Here is a 13,067-nt window from a genome sequence, read left to right as displayed (position 1 = left end):
AAAAAGTGTTGCCTCCACTCCTGCTGCTGCTCTAGCCATGGCTATTAGGCAACAAAAGCAGAGGAAAAGGGAAGGTCCTCCTAAGAAGAAATGGAAGGGAAATTCCCAAGCCGGGTCCTCAAGCAGTGGAATCAAAGGAAGGACAGTTCTGAAGCTCCTCCTACATCTGATCCCAAAGAAGCTACTTGCTTCTACTACCACGAGAAACGGAATTGGAAATGACGTTGCCCTAAGTACTTGTATTATATAAAGGATGGAAAAGCGAAGCTAAACTCGACAAGTAGTTCCACTATCTTATCTAATAACTCATCATATTCTCATTCTTGGTCCTTGATACAGGTTGTGGTTTTTACATTTGTTCTAATTTGCAGGGGCTAAGAAAAAGTGAGGATGTGCAGCATGGGAGAATGAACCTGATCATGGGCAATAGGAGATCATCACATGTTACAAATATTGGTGTTTATAACTTAGTTCTTAGTAGTGGCTTAGGTTTATATTTGATTAATTGTTGCTACTCGTCAGATATGACACAAAACATCATTTCATTTCATGCTTTATATAAACAAGGTTTTAGATATTCTTTTGACAATGAGAATGGATATATTTCTACTTTTTAAAATGGTGTATTTTATTTTGAAGCTTTACCTTGTGATGACGTGTATGAAACTGTGATGATTGTAGACAATTTAGGAAATAGTGTTTTTCAAATGGATTCATCTAATGGTATAGACAAAGCATGCTTGTGGAATTGTTGTCTTGGACATGTTAACAGGAAACGCATCACCCAACTCCAAAAGGATGTAGTGATGGCATCATTTGACTTTAGGTTAGAAGATATGTGCGAGTCTTGTTTACCAATAAAGAGGAAAAAATCACCTTTCACTGGTTCTTGTGAAATAGGTGAGGGATTGTTGGATCTCATACACACAGATGTGTGTGGGCCATTTAGATCCACCACAAGGGATTCAAATCGATTCTATGTGACTTTTACTGATGATTATAGCAGATATGGCTATGTCTACTTAATCAAGAATATGCTAGAAACCTTTGAAAAATTCAAACAATTTAAACAAGAAGTCGATAATTAATTTTACAGGAAGATCAAGATGATTAGATTTAATAAAGGCGGTGAGTATCTTAGTATTGAGTTCCACGACTACCTCAAGGAATATGGAATAGTTTTACAATTGACACCCCTTAGGACACCACATCTTAGTGGTGTGGCTAAGAGACATAATCGAACCATGTTAGACATGGTTTGTACCATGATGAGCCGAGTTTCACTTCCATTCTCATTCTGGGGGAGATTGCCACCCACGTTCTTAATCTTGTCCCAACAAAGAAGGTTGCCAAAACACCTCACGAGATTTGAAAAGGGAAGGTTCCCTCGTTAGCACATATTAAGATTTGGGGTTTTGAAGATTTCGTTAGACGAGATACTCATGAAAATCTTGAACCTCGGAGTAAGAGATATATTTTCATCGGCTATCCACAGAAGTCCTTTGGATACTTGTTCTACAGACTTAGGGACAATGTGGTCTTCATAAGACGAAGGGGAGTCTTTCGCGAGAGAGAGCTTATATGCAAGGAGGACAATGGGAGCACGATTGATCTTGAAGAAATTCAAGAGTTAAATGATGAAGGGACCTCTAATGACAATAGGGCACAACCAGTGGAGGAAACTCCAGTTGAACCGGTTAACGAGTCGTTAGCTCTTAGGCATTCTAGTAGAGTTTGCGTTCTGCCTATGTTGTATGGTTTCCAAATAACAACAAAAGGTGATACATTTATTAGTGTTAGTACACTGATGAATTTGGATGAACGTGCTAACTTCAAGGAAGCAATGGCGAGCCTTGAGTCTGCCAAATGGAAAGAGGAGATGGTTAGTAAGATCAAGTCAATGTATGCCAATCAATTTCAGAACTTGGTTGACAATGTAACAGGTTGTAAGACAGTTGGGTGCAAATGTATCTTCAAGAAGAAAATCGACATGGATGGAAAGGTACACACTTTCAATTCTTGATTGGTTACGAAGGGCTTTACTCAAACCCAATGGGTTGACTATGATGAGACCTTCTCACTAGTAGCTAAGAATCTATTAGGGTAATGCTAGCCATAGCTGAGTTTCATGACTATGAAATTTGGAAGATGGATGTTAAAACTGATTTCCTTAATGGGAAGCTGGCTGAGGATGTACACATGATTTAGCCAGAGGTTTTTATGGAAGCAAAGTATACCAATAGAGTGTGTAAGCTTGTGAAATCAATCTATGGATTGAAACAAGCTTCTCACAGATGGAATTTTTGCTTTGTCGAGAAAGTCAAAGAGTTTGGTTTCTCCAATAGTGATGATGAGTCCTTTATGTATGTCAAGGCTAGTAGGAGTATAGTAACCTTCCTAGTATTGTATGTTGATGACATAATTTTCATAGGGAACGAATTTCCAAATTTTGAAGATGTTAAGTCTTGGCTTGGAAAGTGTTTCGCCATGAAGGATCTAGCAGCGGCTGCATACATTCTTTGGATAAGGATTATGAGAGATAGGAGCAAAAGACTGATTAGACTTCGTCAACGTATGTATTTGGATAAAGTGTTAGAAACGGGAGTTTCCTATCCAGAGTAATACCAAACTGAGTAAGGCTCAGAGTTCGAGTACTGATGTTGAGATAGCAAAAATGAGTCGAGTACCATATGCTTCCGCCATTGGATCGATCATGTATGCTATGACATGTACTCGCCCTGACATGGCTTTTGCTTTGAGAATGGTTATCCGATATTTGGTAAATCCAAGTAGAGCTCATTGGATAGCAGTCAAGAATATTCTTTAGTATCTGCAAAGAACTAAGGACTTGGACCTTGTGCTTGGTGGCGGTGATAACTTAAGAGTGAATGGGTATAGTGACACCAACTTTTAGATAGACAGAGACAATTTTTGTTATCAATTTGGCTGGGTGTTTACCCTTAATGAAGGAGTAGTAACTTAGAAAAGTTCCAAATAGGGGGCGGTGGTTGATTATACATGTGAATCAGAGTACATAGCAGCAAGCGAAGCATTGAAGGAGGCTATAGGGTGGAAGAAATTATTTCGGACACCTTACAGTTGTGCCAGCCAGGAGCCAATGGAGGCTCTATGATAATGCAGGATCAGTTAAATAAATGAACTAAGATATCATGGTAGATCGAGGCATATCGAAAGAAAATACCACTTCATCAGACATAGAGTAGAAGAACGACACCTCGTCGTAAAGTGGGTATCATCAAAAGAGAATCTTGCAGATACCCTCACAATGGGTCTGAGTAGGATTAAGCACGTTTATGTAACGACCCAAAATTCAAGCCCAAAAATTTCATTTTTTTAAATACTAAATTTAATAAACATTGTACCAAAACATTGTTGATAAAACAACACATTACGAAATCATCATAATGTTGTGTCTCAAACCATGTCATCAAAAGTAATGAAAAATCAGAGTACAATCCTAGAAACTCAATATGGAAACCATGTGTGTGTGTGATGCGCTGCTACACCACCGGTTCCTTCCCCTTCGACGAAAAGGTACCTGAAACCAAAACCAAAACTGTAAGCACGAAGCTTAGTGAGTTCCCCCGTCATACCACATACCATACAATACCGTTAGTATCTTTCAACCGGTAACCTTCATCAGTATCTTTCAACCGGTAACCATCATCGGTATCTTTCAACCGGTAATCATTGTCGGTATCTTTCAACCGGTAACCGTCAACGGTATCTTTCAACCGATATCCGTCATCGGTATCTTTCAACCGGTAATTGGGGACTATTTCACCCCCTACCACTAGCATACAATCAACAGATATAAGCATACAATTAGGCATATCCAGGTACTGACCTACCCCTGGGTCCTAAGTACCACTGTCAGGGAAACTAATCCCTACTATTCACATAACATATCATAGAGATAAATCTCGTAACAATAACACATAACCAAACCAAGATAATTATCACAAAGACCATTATCTTCTAATTTCCCCTTTTGGTGGGCCGACATTTTGGCCTTAGACTCACCCCTACTGGAAAGTAACTCACCTCGATGTTGTGCAGTGTTTGAATTCTCTTCGGCACACAAATCGACTCCCTTCGACTCCTCGATCCCCACACGACAACCTTCAAGTCAACACATAGTACATGTAACCCTGAACAAGATTAGTCCAAGTCCAGTTAAAGTCAACTTCATGTTGACCCGACTCGCCGAGTTGGGCCGTCAACTCGTTGAGTCCCTCGCCCTTTACTCGTCCCCATCCACGACCCCACTCGTTGAGTTGGGCCGTCAAATCGACGAGTTCTTCTCTTATATGAACATCGCATGAAAAATCATCCGACTCGCCGAGTTGATGAACAACTTGTCGAGTTCACCTTCATCTGATGAACAAGTTCTGCCCTCGACTCGCCGAGTTGATGAACAACTCGTCGAGTTCATCTTCATCCTTAAGAAGATTGCCTTGGACTCGCCGAGTCTGTTCTAGTACTCGTCGAGTCCTATGAACTCCAGGTCTAAAATCACGTCCAATTCATTGGGTCACTCTTTCTAACTGGCTACAACCCTTCCCACACTCAACTCGGTCCTTTGTCCCTCAACAGATATTGGACTCAAGCCTTGGACTCGTTGAATCCCAAGAATGGACTCGCCGACTCGGTCACATCCACACTCTAAATCCTTGATTTCTGACATACAACCTTTGATCAAAAGATAGATCCAAGCTTCTACAATCGATCTAGCACATAAAGTTACAACCTTTACATGCATGCATGGGATTTTGAGCTCAAAATGTCCTAAAACAAGTTTTTGGGTTGCATGGGGTCTTCTTTGGGTGGAAAAGCGCCCACTTTCTGCCTTGTGACCCTTCAAAGGTCCTAGATCGGGACCTTTGACCCCAACCATGTTTGCATTCATGGTTGACTAGCGAAAATGGCTCATAAAGCCCTAAAACTACACAAAATGGGATCTATCAAATGGAAGAGCAAGGTATAGACTTTTTACCTTTAATAATCTGAAAATGGTGCACAAACTCGAATCCTTTTAGCCTTCTCTTGATCCTTCAAGCTTTTCCTTCCTTCCTTGAATCATAAGAACACCAAAATCACTGCAAATGTCTTAGATTGCTTCAATAACGACTAGGGTTTTCTATGGGGGGTCTTCTGGGAGCAAATGGGACGAAGGAGGCCGGGTTAAAGTGTTTAAATAGGGTGCAAAGCGTCAGATTAGGGTTTTTGTCCAGACAGGGCCTGCTCGCCGAGTCCGTGAAAATTTTTTGCATTTTGGCCTTGGACTCGGCGAGTTAAAGGACAAACTCGCCGAGTAGAAGTGAGATGGGACGCGGGGTTTAAGCCGCCTACTCGCCGAGTCCGGGACCCGACTCGTCGAGTAGACGGCTTAAACCCTGCGTCCCATCTCACTTCTGCTCGACGAGTTTGTCCTTTAACTCACCGAGTCCAAGGCCAAAATGCAAAATGTTTTAAAGAAATAAATAAAAGAATACGCACCAGGAACCAAGTTCTAGAAATCTCCCCCACTTATTTTAGACTGCGTCCTCGGAGTTTGCTGCTCATTCCTGAAACAGCTCGGGGTAATGCTCCAACATCACGTCCACCGGCTCCCAAGTCCATTCCGAGCCTTTACGGTGCTGCCATTGCACCTTCACGAGCTCCACCCTCTTGTTCCACAAATTCTTCGACTTTCAGTCGAGGATTGCCTCCGGTCGCTCAATGTAGTTCAGGCTGCCATCAACCTGAATGTCCTCCAAAGGCACCACTGTAGAGTCGTCCACTAGGCACTTCCGTAGCTGAGAAACATGGAAAGTGCTGTGTATCCGACTGAGTTCGGCTGGCAAGTTCAGCTTATACGCCACCTTGCCTACCCGAGCTATAACCCTAAACGGTCCCATGTACCTTGGGCCCAACTTGCCCCGCTTTTTGAATCGAATGACGCCTTTCCAAGGGGACACTTTCAGGAGAACCATATGATGGGTTTTAGCCATAAGAACTTTCTTGTGTGCGCATGCAAAACCCTAATGCTTGGATCTAGGCTTTCTAATTAAACATGCTTTGAATCCAAGACTTCTAATGACTAATTAGGTATAGGAACAATACAAAATCAGATCTAGATGTTTACCTTTGAATCTCTTGTTTGATCTTGTTGTCTTGGAGCTTTAGAGTTACAATTGTCACTCCTCTAATGGCTTACAAACACCAACTAGCAAGGAGGATGATTTGAGAGAGAGAGGAGAGGGAAGATTCGGCCATGGTTTATTTTCCTTAGAAGAGATGCCGATTCCCCTTGCTCTAGGGGTCTATTTATACTTGTAGACTCCTAGGTTTTCACCTTGAAACCTTAGCTGGATAATCATTCCTTAAAGCAATCCACATCCTAACCATAGATAAGCCTTGGATGATTTTGAGCTATCCCAAGCCCTAGAATCCCTCCAACCCTTATCACTTAAGGATTTACAGTCTAAAGTGTAACTATCAAACAATTGACAAATTATACCCTCTTATTTAATTAATCTCTTTAAGTCACCAAATTAATTCTAATTAATTCTATGACTTATATTAATCAAATAACAATATTATTATTCCTTATATTATTCTCATAATATATTAATAATATTTATTCTCTCATAATAAATCATCCTATCAAGTTGCTATGGTGAAGGCAACCCAAAAGGACCATGCACAATCAGGTCAAATACTTGCCTAATATAGTTGCAGCCTTAGACACTATTCCAACAGTCTCCCACTTGGATAAGTCTAGTAACTATATGCACAAGTACAATCCGATTTGCAATCATAGCTCTCAAAGACGCTGTCAAACTCTGATCTAATCAATCTTGTCCTTTGGATAAGGGATCATACAGTCCTCTGTTAGATATCATGCTGACAATTCTATGGAATGATTAGTCAAGCATTTAGGTTTCTCGATCTCCGATTTATTCGACATAGAATTTAATCGAACACATCAATTCAGTTCTGACCGGGCCCGTCACATAAGTCAAATCAAATCATCGAGCGGCCGAGATATCACTTTTACCCTCTTGGCATAAAAGTTACAGATAAACTTCGACTTATATGCATTTACTTATTCATTAACTAACTATACACAACAATGCTTTTTATAACACCGAAATACTAATGCGTTTTCGCATTATCAATGTATAATCAATTAACAGATAATAAACCATATATCTCGGTTTTAAGACTATATGATATTATCGTCTTGCGATCACCCTTTTATATCGTATTCCATAAAGTGATTCCAGCAAGCACGGGTTTGTTCCAATGCTCAAAACCAGTTCATAAGCACTCATGAAGGTCGCAACAATCTTTTGCTATGTCTAATACCATTTAGACAATCTACGCACCAATTCACGGCAATCTTCATTCATATCTACTTCCAACATATGAACAATTGCGGATAATTTGAATAATTCGATTATTCTTAATAAACTCAATTATTCTGGAAGTCAAAACATGCAAAGTGAAACAATAGTTAAGCAATTAACATAAGAAAGTAACATTACTCATAAATAAAACTCCTTTATTTAATCATCAAATGTTAATTACATTTATCTATTACACGTTTCTAATACAATGTAATCTATGCTAATATCATCCTTCAGCCCAATACTCCTAGCATGCTGCAAGTGCTTAACCCTACTCAGTCCCTTCGTAAGCGGATCTGCTGGGTTATCTTCTGATGATATCCTCTTCACTACGAGTTGTCCTTCTTCTACACGATGTATAATAAAATGATATTTTCTGTCGATATTTCGTGATCTACCATGATCTCTCGGTTCCTTGGTCAAGGCAACCGCTCCTTCATTATCACAGAAAATCTCCATGGGCTCCTTTATGGTAGGTACAACTCCAAGATCACCGATGAAGTTCTTCAGCCATATTGCCTCTTTCGACGCTTCGCTCGCTGCAATGTACTCTGATTCACACATTGAATCAGCCACGGTTTCCTGCTTGGAACTTTTCCAAGTCACTGCTCCTCCATTCAAGGTAAAGACCCAGCCCGACTGCGAACAGTAGTTGTCCCTGTCGGTCTGAAAACTGGTGTCACTATACCCTCGCACCTTCAAGTCATCACTCCTTCCGTGGACTAAGAACCATTCCTTCGTCCTACGAAGGTACTTAAGGATATTCTTCACCGCAAACCAATGGGCTCTGCCAGGATTCCCTTGATATCTGCTAACCATGCTCAAAGCAAAGGCTACATCAGGGCGAGGACAAGTCATAGCATACATGATTGAGCCAACTGCGGAAGCGTATGGTACTCGGCTCATTTATGCTATTTCAGCTTCGGTACTCAGACTTTGAGTCTTACTTAACTTGGCATTACTTTGTATCGGTAATTCTCCCTTCTTCGAGTTTTCCATACTAAAACATTTTAGTACCTTCTCTAAGTAAGTGTTCTGACTAAGTCCTATTAGTTTCTTACTTCTTTCTCTCACTATCCTTATTCCCAAAATGTAAGAAGCCTCTCCGAGGTCCTTCATAGCGAATCACTTCCCGAGCCAGGACTTAACCTCCAACAGAGTCGGGATGTCGTTTCCTATGAGTAATATGTCATCGACATATAGAACGAGGAAACTAACTATACTCCCACTGGCTTTGACATATACACACGATTCATCTTCGCTTTGTACAAATCCAAACTCTTTGACTTTCTCATTAAAGCAAAGATTCCATCTGCGAGATGCTTGCTTAAGTCCATAAATGGACTTCTCAAGCTTACACACTCTATACGGATGCTTCGGATCCACAAACCCCTCTGGCTGAGCCATGTAAACATCCTCAACCAACTTCCCATTAAGGAAAGCGGTCTTGACATCCATTTTCCAAATCTCATAATCATGAAATGCGGCAATTGCTAGCATTACTCTAATAGATTTTATCTTCGCAACTGGTGAGAAGGTCTCATCATAGTCAACTCTGGGAGTTTGAGTAAAGCCCTTCGCGACCAATCGCGCTTTGTATGTGTTTACTTTTCCATCCACGTCGGTCTTCTTCTTGAAGATCCATTTGCACCCAACGGTCTTACGTCCGGGCACATTATCAACCAAATTCCATACTTGGTTATCATACATGGATTGGATCTCGCTATCCATTGCCTCTTTCCGTTTCGCAGACCCCAGGCCTGCCATGGATTCCTTATAGCTATTAGGTTCATCAAGGTTTATTAGTGTACCATCACTAATATATGTGTCCCCTTCGGTAGTAATATGAAAACCATAAAACTGGGGTTGAACTCTAACTCTTTCGGAACGTCTAAGAGGTAAGGACTCGTCAATTGGTTCAACCGGAGTTTCCTCCTCGGGTTGAGTGCTAGCGGTAGAGGTTCCTTCATCTATCGACTCTTGAATCTCTTCAAGCTCCATTTTCCTCCCACTGTCTCCTTGTCCTATGAGTTCTCGCTCTCGGAAAACTCCTCTCCTCGCAATGAAGACAACATTGTCCTTCGGTCTATAGAAGAGATATCCAAAGGATTTCTGCGGGTAGCCGATGAAAATACATCGCTCACTATGAGGTTCGAGCTTGTCGTGAGTATCTCGTCTTATGAAAGCCTCGCAACCCCAAACCTTGATATGTGCTAACGAGGGAGCTTTCCCTATCCACATCTCGTGAGGTGTTTTGGCAATCTTCTTAGTAGGGACTCGGTTAAGGATATGAGCAGCAGTCTCTAAGGCATACCCCCAAAAAGAGATAGGTAGTGAAGCACGACTCATCATAGAGCGAACCATATCCAATAAGGTTCGATTGCACCTTTCTGCCACACCATTCAATTGTGGTGTCCTAGGTGACGTCAATTGTGAAACTATTCCACACTCCTTGAGATAATCATGGAATTCAAGACTTTGGTACTCTCCCCCTCGATCGGATCGAAGCATCTTGATTTTCCTGCCCAATTGATTCTCCACTTCATTCTTGAACTCTTTGAACTTTTCAAAAGTTTCTGACTTTTGCTTGATTAAATAGATATACCCATATCTACTATACTCATCAGTAAAAGTCACGTAGAAGCGGTTCCTATCCTTCGTGGTTGATCTAAACGGTCCACATACATCGGTATGTATTAGGTCCCATAGACCCTCACCCCTTTCGCAAGAACCAGCGAAGGTTGACTTAGTCATCTTTCCAAGCAAACAAGACTCGCATGTATCATCTTCCATAAGGTCGAATGACTCCAACACTCCATCCTTTTAGAGTTGGGCTATGCGTTTCTTGTTGACATGTCCAAGGCGACAATGCCACAAGGATGCCTTATCCATACTATTGGAAGAATCTATGTTCAAAACATCATTTCCTAAGTTATCAACAATCATAACAGTTTCATAAATTCCATTACATGGTATAGCTTCAAAATAAAAGTCACCATTTAGATAAGCTAAAATAGAACCATTCTCATTATTAAAAGAAAATCTAAAACCTTGTCTAAACAAACCATGAAATGAAATGATGTTTCTAGCCATTTCTGGAGAATAGCAACAATTGTTCAAATCTAAACATAAACCATTCCTAAGCACTAAAGAATACACTCCAATCTTGGTCACAGGCAACGATCTTCTGTTCCCCATGATTAGATTTATTCTTCCAGCCTCCACATCCCTATTTCTTCTTAGTCCCTACACATTAGAACAAATGTGGTAACCACAACCGGTATCAAGAACCCAAGAAACAACATGAGATGAATCGTTAGATTTAATTGTTTATATACCTGCGAAAGACGGCTTGATCTTTCCTTCCTTGATGGCTTGCAGGTACTCTGGGCAGCTTCTCTTCCAATGTCCTATCTTGTGGCAGTGGTGGCACTCTGCCTCCTTTGGGTTAGGGCAGGGCTTAGCAGGATCAAGTTTGGTCCCACTAGAAGAGGCACCATCTCGGGCTTTAACCTTACGATAGTTCTTAGATGAAGCCTTCCTCTTCTTTCCCTTTCCTTATTCAATAGCCAAGACAGGAGCACTGGGTGGATTGGGAGTTGGTGTAGCAGACTTGTCCTTGAAGTTGTTCTCAGCGACCCTCAAGAGACCTTGGAATTTGCTTAGGGTGGCCTCCTCTTTGTTCATGTGGTAGGTCATCCTAAATTTATTATAGCTCGAAGGCAAAGAGTGAAGCACCATGTCGATCGCAAAGTCTTCCCCAAAGTCAACATTCAACTTGCGAAGGCGGTCGACATACCTTTTCATCTTTTGTAGGTGCACGGTAAGAGACTCTCCATGACCCATCTTAGCGGAAATCATGTTAGTGAAAATCTCATAACGCTCTTGTCTCGCGTTTTGGTGGTATCTCTCCAATAAGTCTTGGTGAATTTCGTACGGGTACATGTCCTCATAGGACTTTTGGAATTCGGAGTTCATGGTGGCTATCATCATACAATGTACCTTCGTTGCATCGCGCTCATGAGTTTCAAAAGCGGTCATTTCAGCCGGAGTATCGATTTCAGGGTTAATTTTCTCGAGCTTCTCATCGAGGACATACTCCTTATCCTCATAGCGAGCAATGGTGCGAATATATCTTATCCATTCGCTAAAGTTCGTCCCATCGAAAGTGACCTTTTGACAAAGGCTCATCAATGTGAAAGAACTAGCAGCAGCATTGTTTGCGTTCGACATCTACAAATAGAAAGGACAAAGATAGATTAGAATATGAATCCATAATTATCACCCAATAAGAAAAATCAGGGCTAGGATCCAACAACAATATTTACATATTAGAAAAGGGATGTCGTAATCCAACATGCAAATAATATGAAGGTAAGTGAATGACGATTCACTAATTCTCCACCATAAAACCATAACTTTAAGTCCTAAATGTATTGAGAATTCCTAGGTTTGGATGAGATTCATTGAAACTATTCATTGTCAGGTTAAATACTCGATATGCCCCTCTTGTTTATGACTGGGATACCGAGGATCACAAAGTGGGTGTGAATTACCATGCAAATTCACATGGTGCCTTCATTGTAACGATCACCTATTCAATGTGTCGGTAAACCACACACACTCCATCGAACTATGATAAACAATGAATCACCCTTTGCCACCTTTGCTTAGAACCAATTAGTGTGCCGGTAAACCTCACACGCTCCACTAACTTCTTAGCAAGGGTGCAAAGTGTAATTTCATGGGATTGCATCAATTCACTTTTCCTAAAGTAACTAAGATTGGGAAATTTTATAAAATATGTAGTTACTTTGTATTTCAAATTATACTTTTAATGAGAGGATGAGGTTGCCCTATCCCACCCGTTCGGCTAACGACCCTCCACCGATCAAGCAAGCGGTGGGTGTGAGTGTACACCCATTAAGCCCCATTTTATAGGCCGCAACCTATACCCACCTTATAGATCGGCTTCGTGAATGAGGCCTACTAACGGTAAGACTAGCATTCTAGTTATACATACATACATATATATATATATATATATATATATATATATATATATATATATATATATATTAATCTTGTAATATTATATTAGTATAGGGTTGTATTTTAAACTTTTAAAAATCTAGGGTTTGAAATTTAAATTGTCTAGATTAAAACTTTTAATCACAAAACATAAATTTCAAAACTTGAGGACAAGTTTTAAACATTTAAAACATGGAGGATCAAATAACAAATAATTTTAATTAACGATTAATTCCATAATTATCCATATTTGATTTATTCAAGATTTCTTGCAAGATAATTACCAATTTAATCAAAATAATTAATTAATTATCATATAAGGAAATTAAATATTTTATTAGTTGATAAATATCTTTAATTAGATCAAGATTATAGTCATATATATCAATAAATCGGATTAAGGTTGATCTAATATGATAAAGGCAAGTTTCCATAAGATAAATACCAAAAAATCCCGAATCTGGCCCTTCCTGACGCTTGGACTCGCCGAGTACCCATTCTGGACTCGCCGAGTCAGGCCAACTTGTTGAGTCCACTATGGGACTCGCCGAGTCCATGACTCAGAAACACAAAAAACGAATTTTGCAAATAAGATTCAAACAAACAAGCAATAATTTAATA

This window comes from Lactuca serriola, chromosome 8 (genome assembly GCF_051521515.1).
Source record: "Lactuca serriola cultivar US96UC23 chromosome 8, Lser_US96UC23_V15, whole genome shotgun sequence".
In the NCBI taxonomy this organism is placed as follows: domain Eukaryota; kingdom Viridiplantae; phylum Streptophyta; class Magnoliopsida; order Asterales; family Asteraceae; genus Lactuca; species Lactuca serriola.
The sequence above is the reverse complement of the archived record's forward strand: the minus strand, read 5'-3'. Positions refer to the sequence as shown.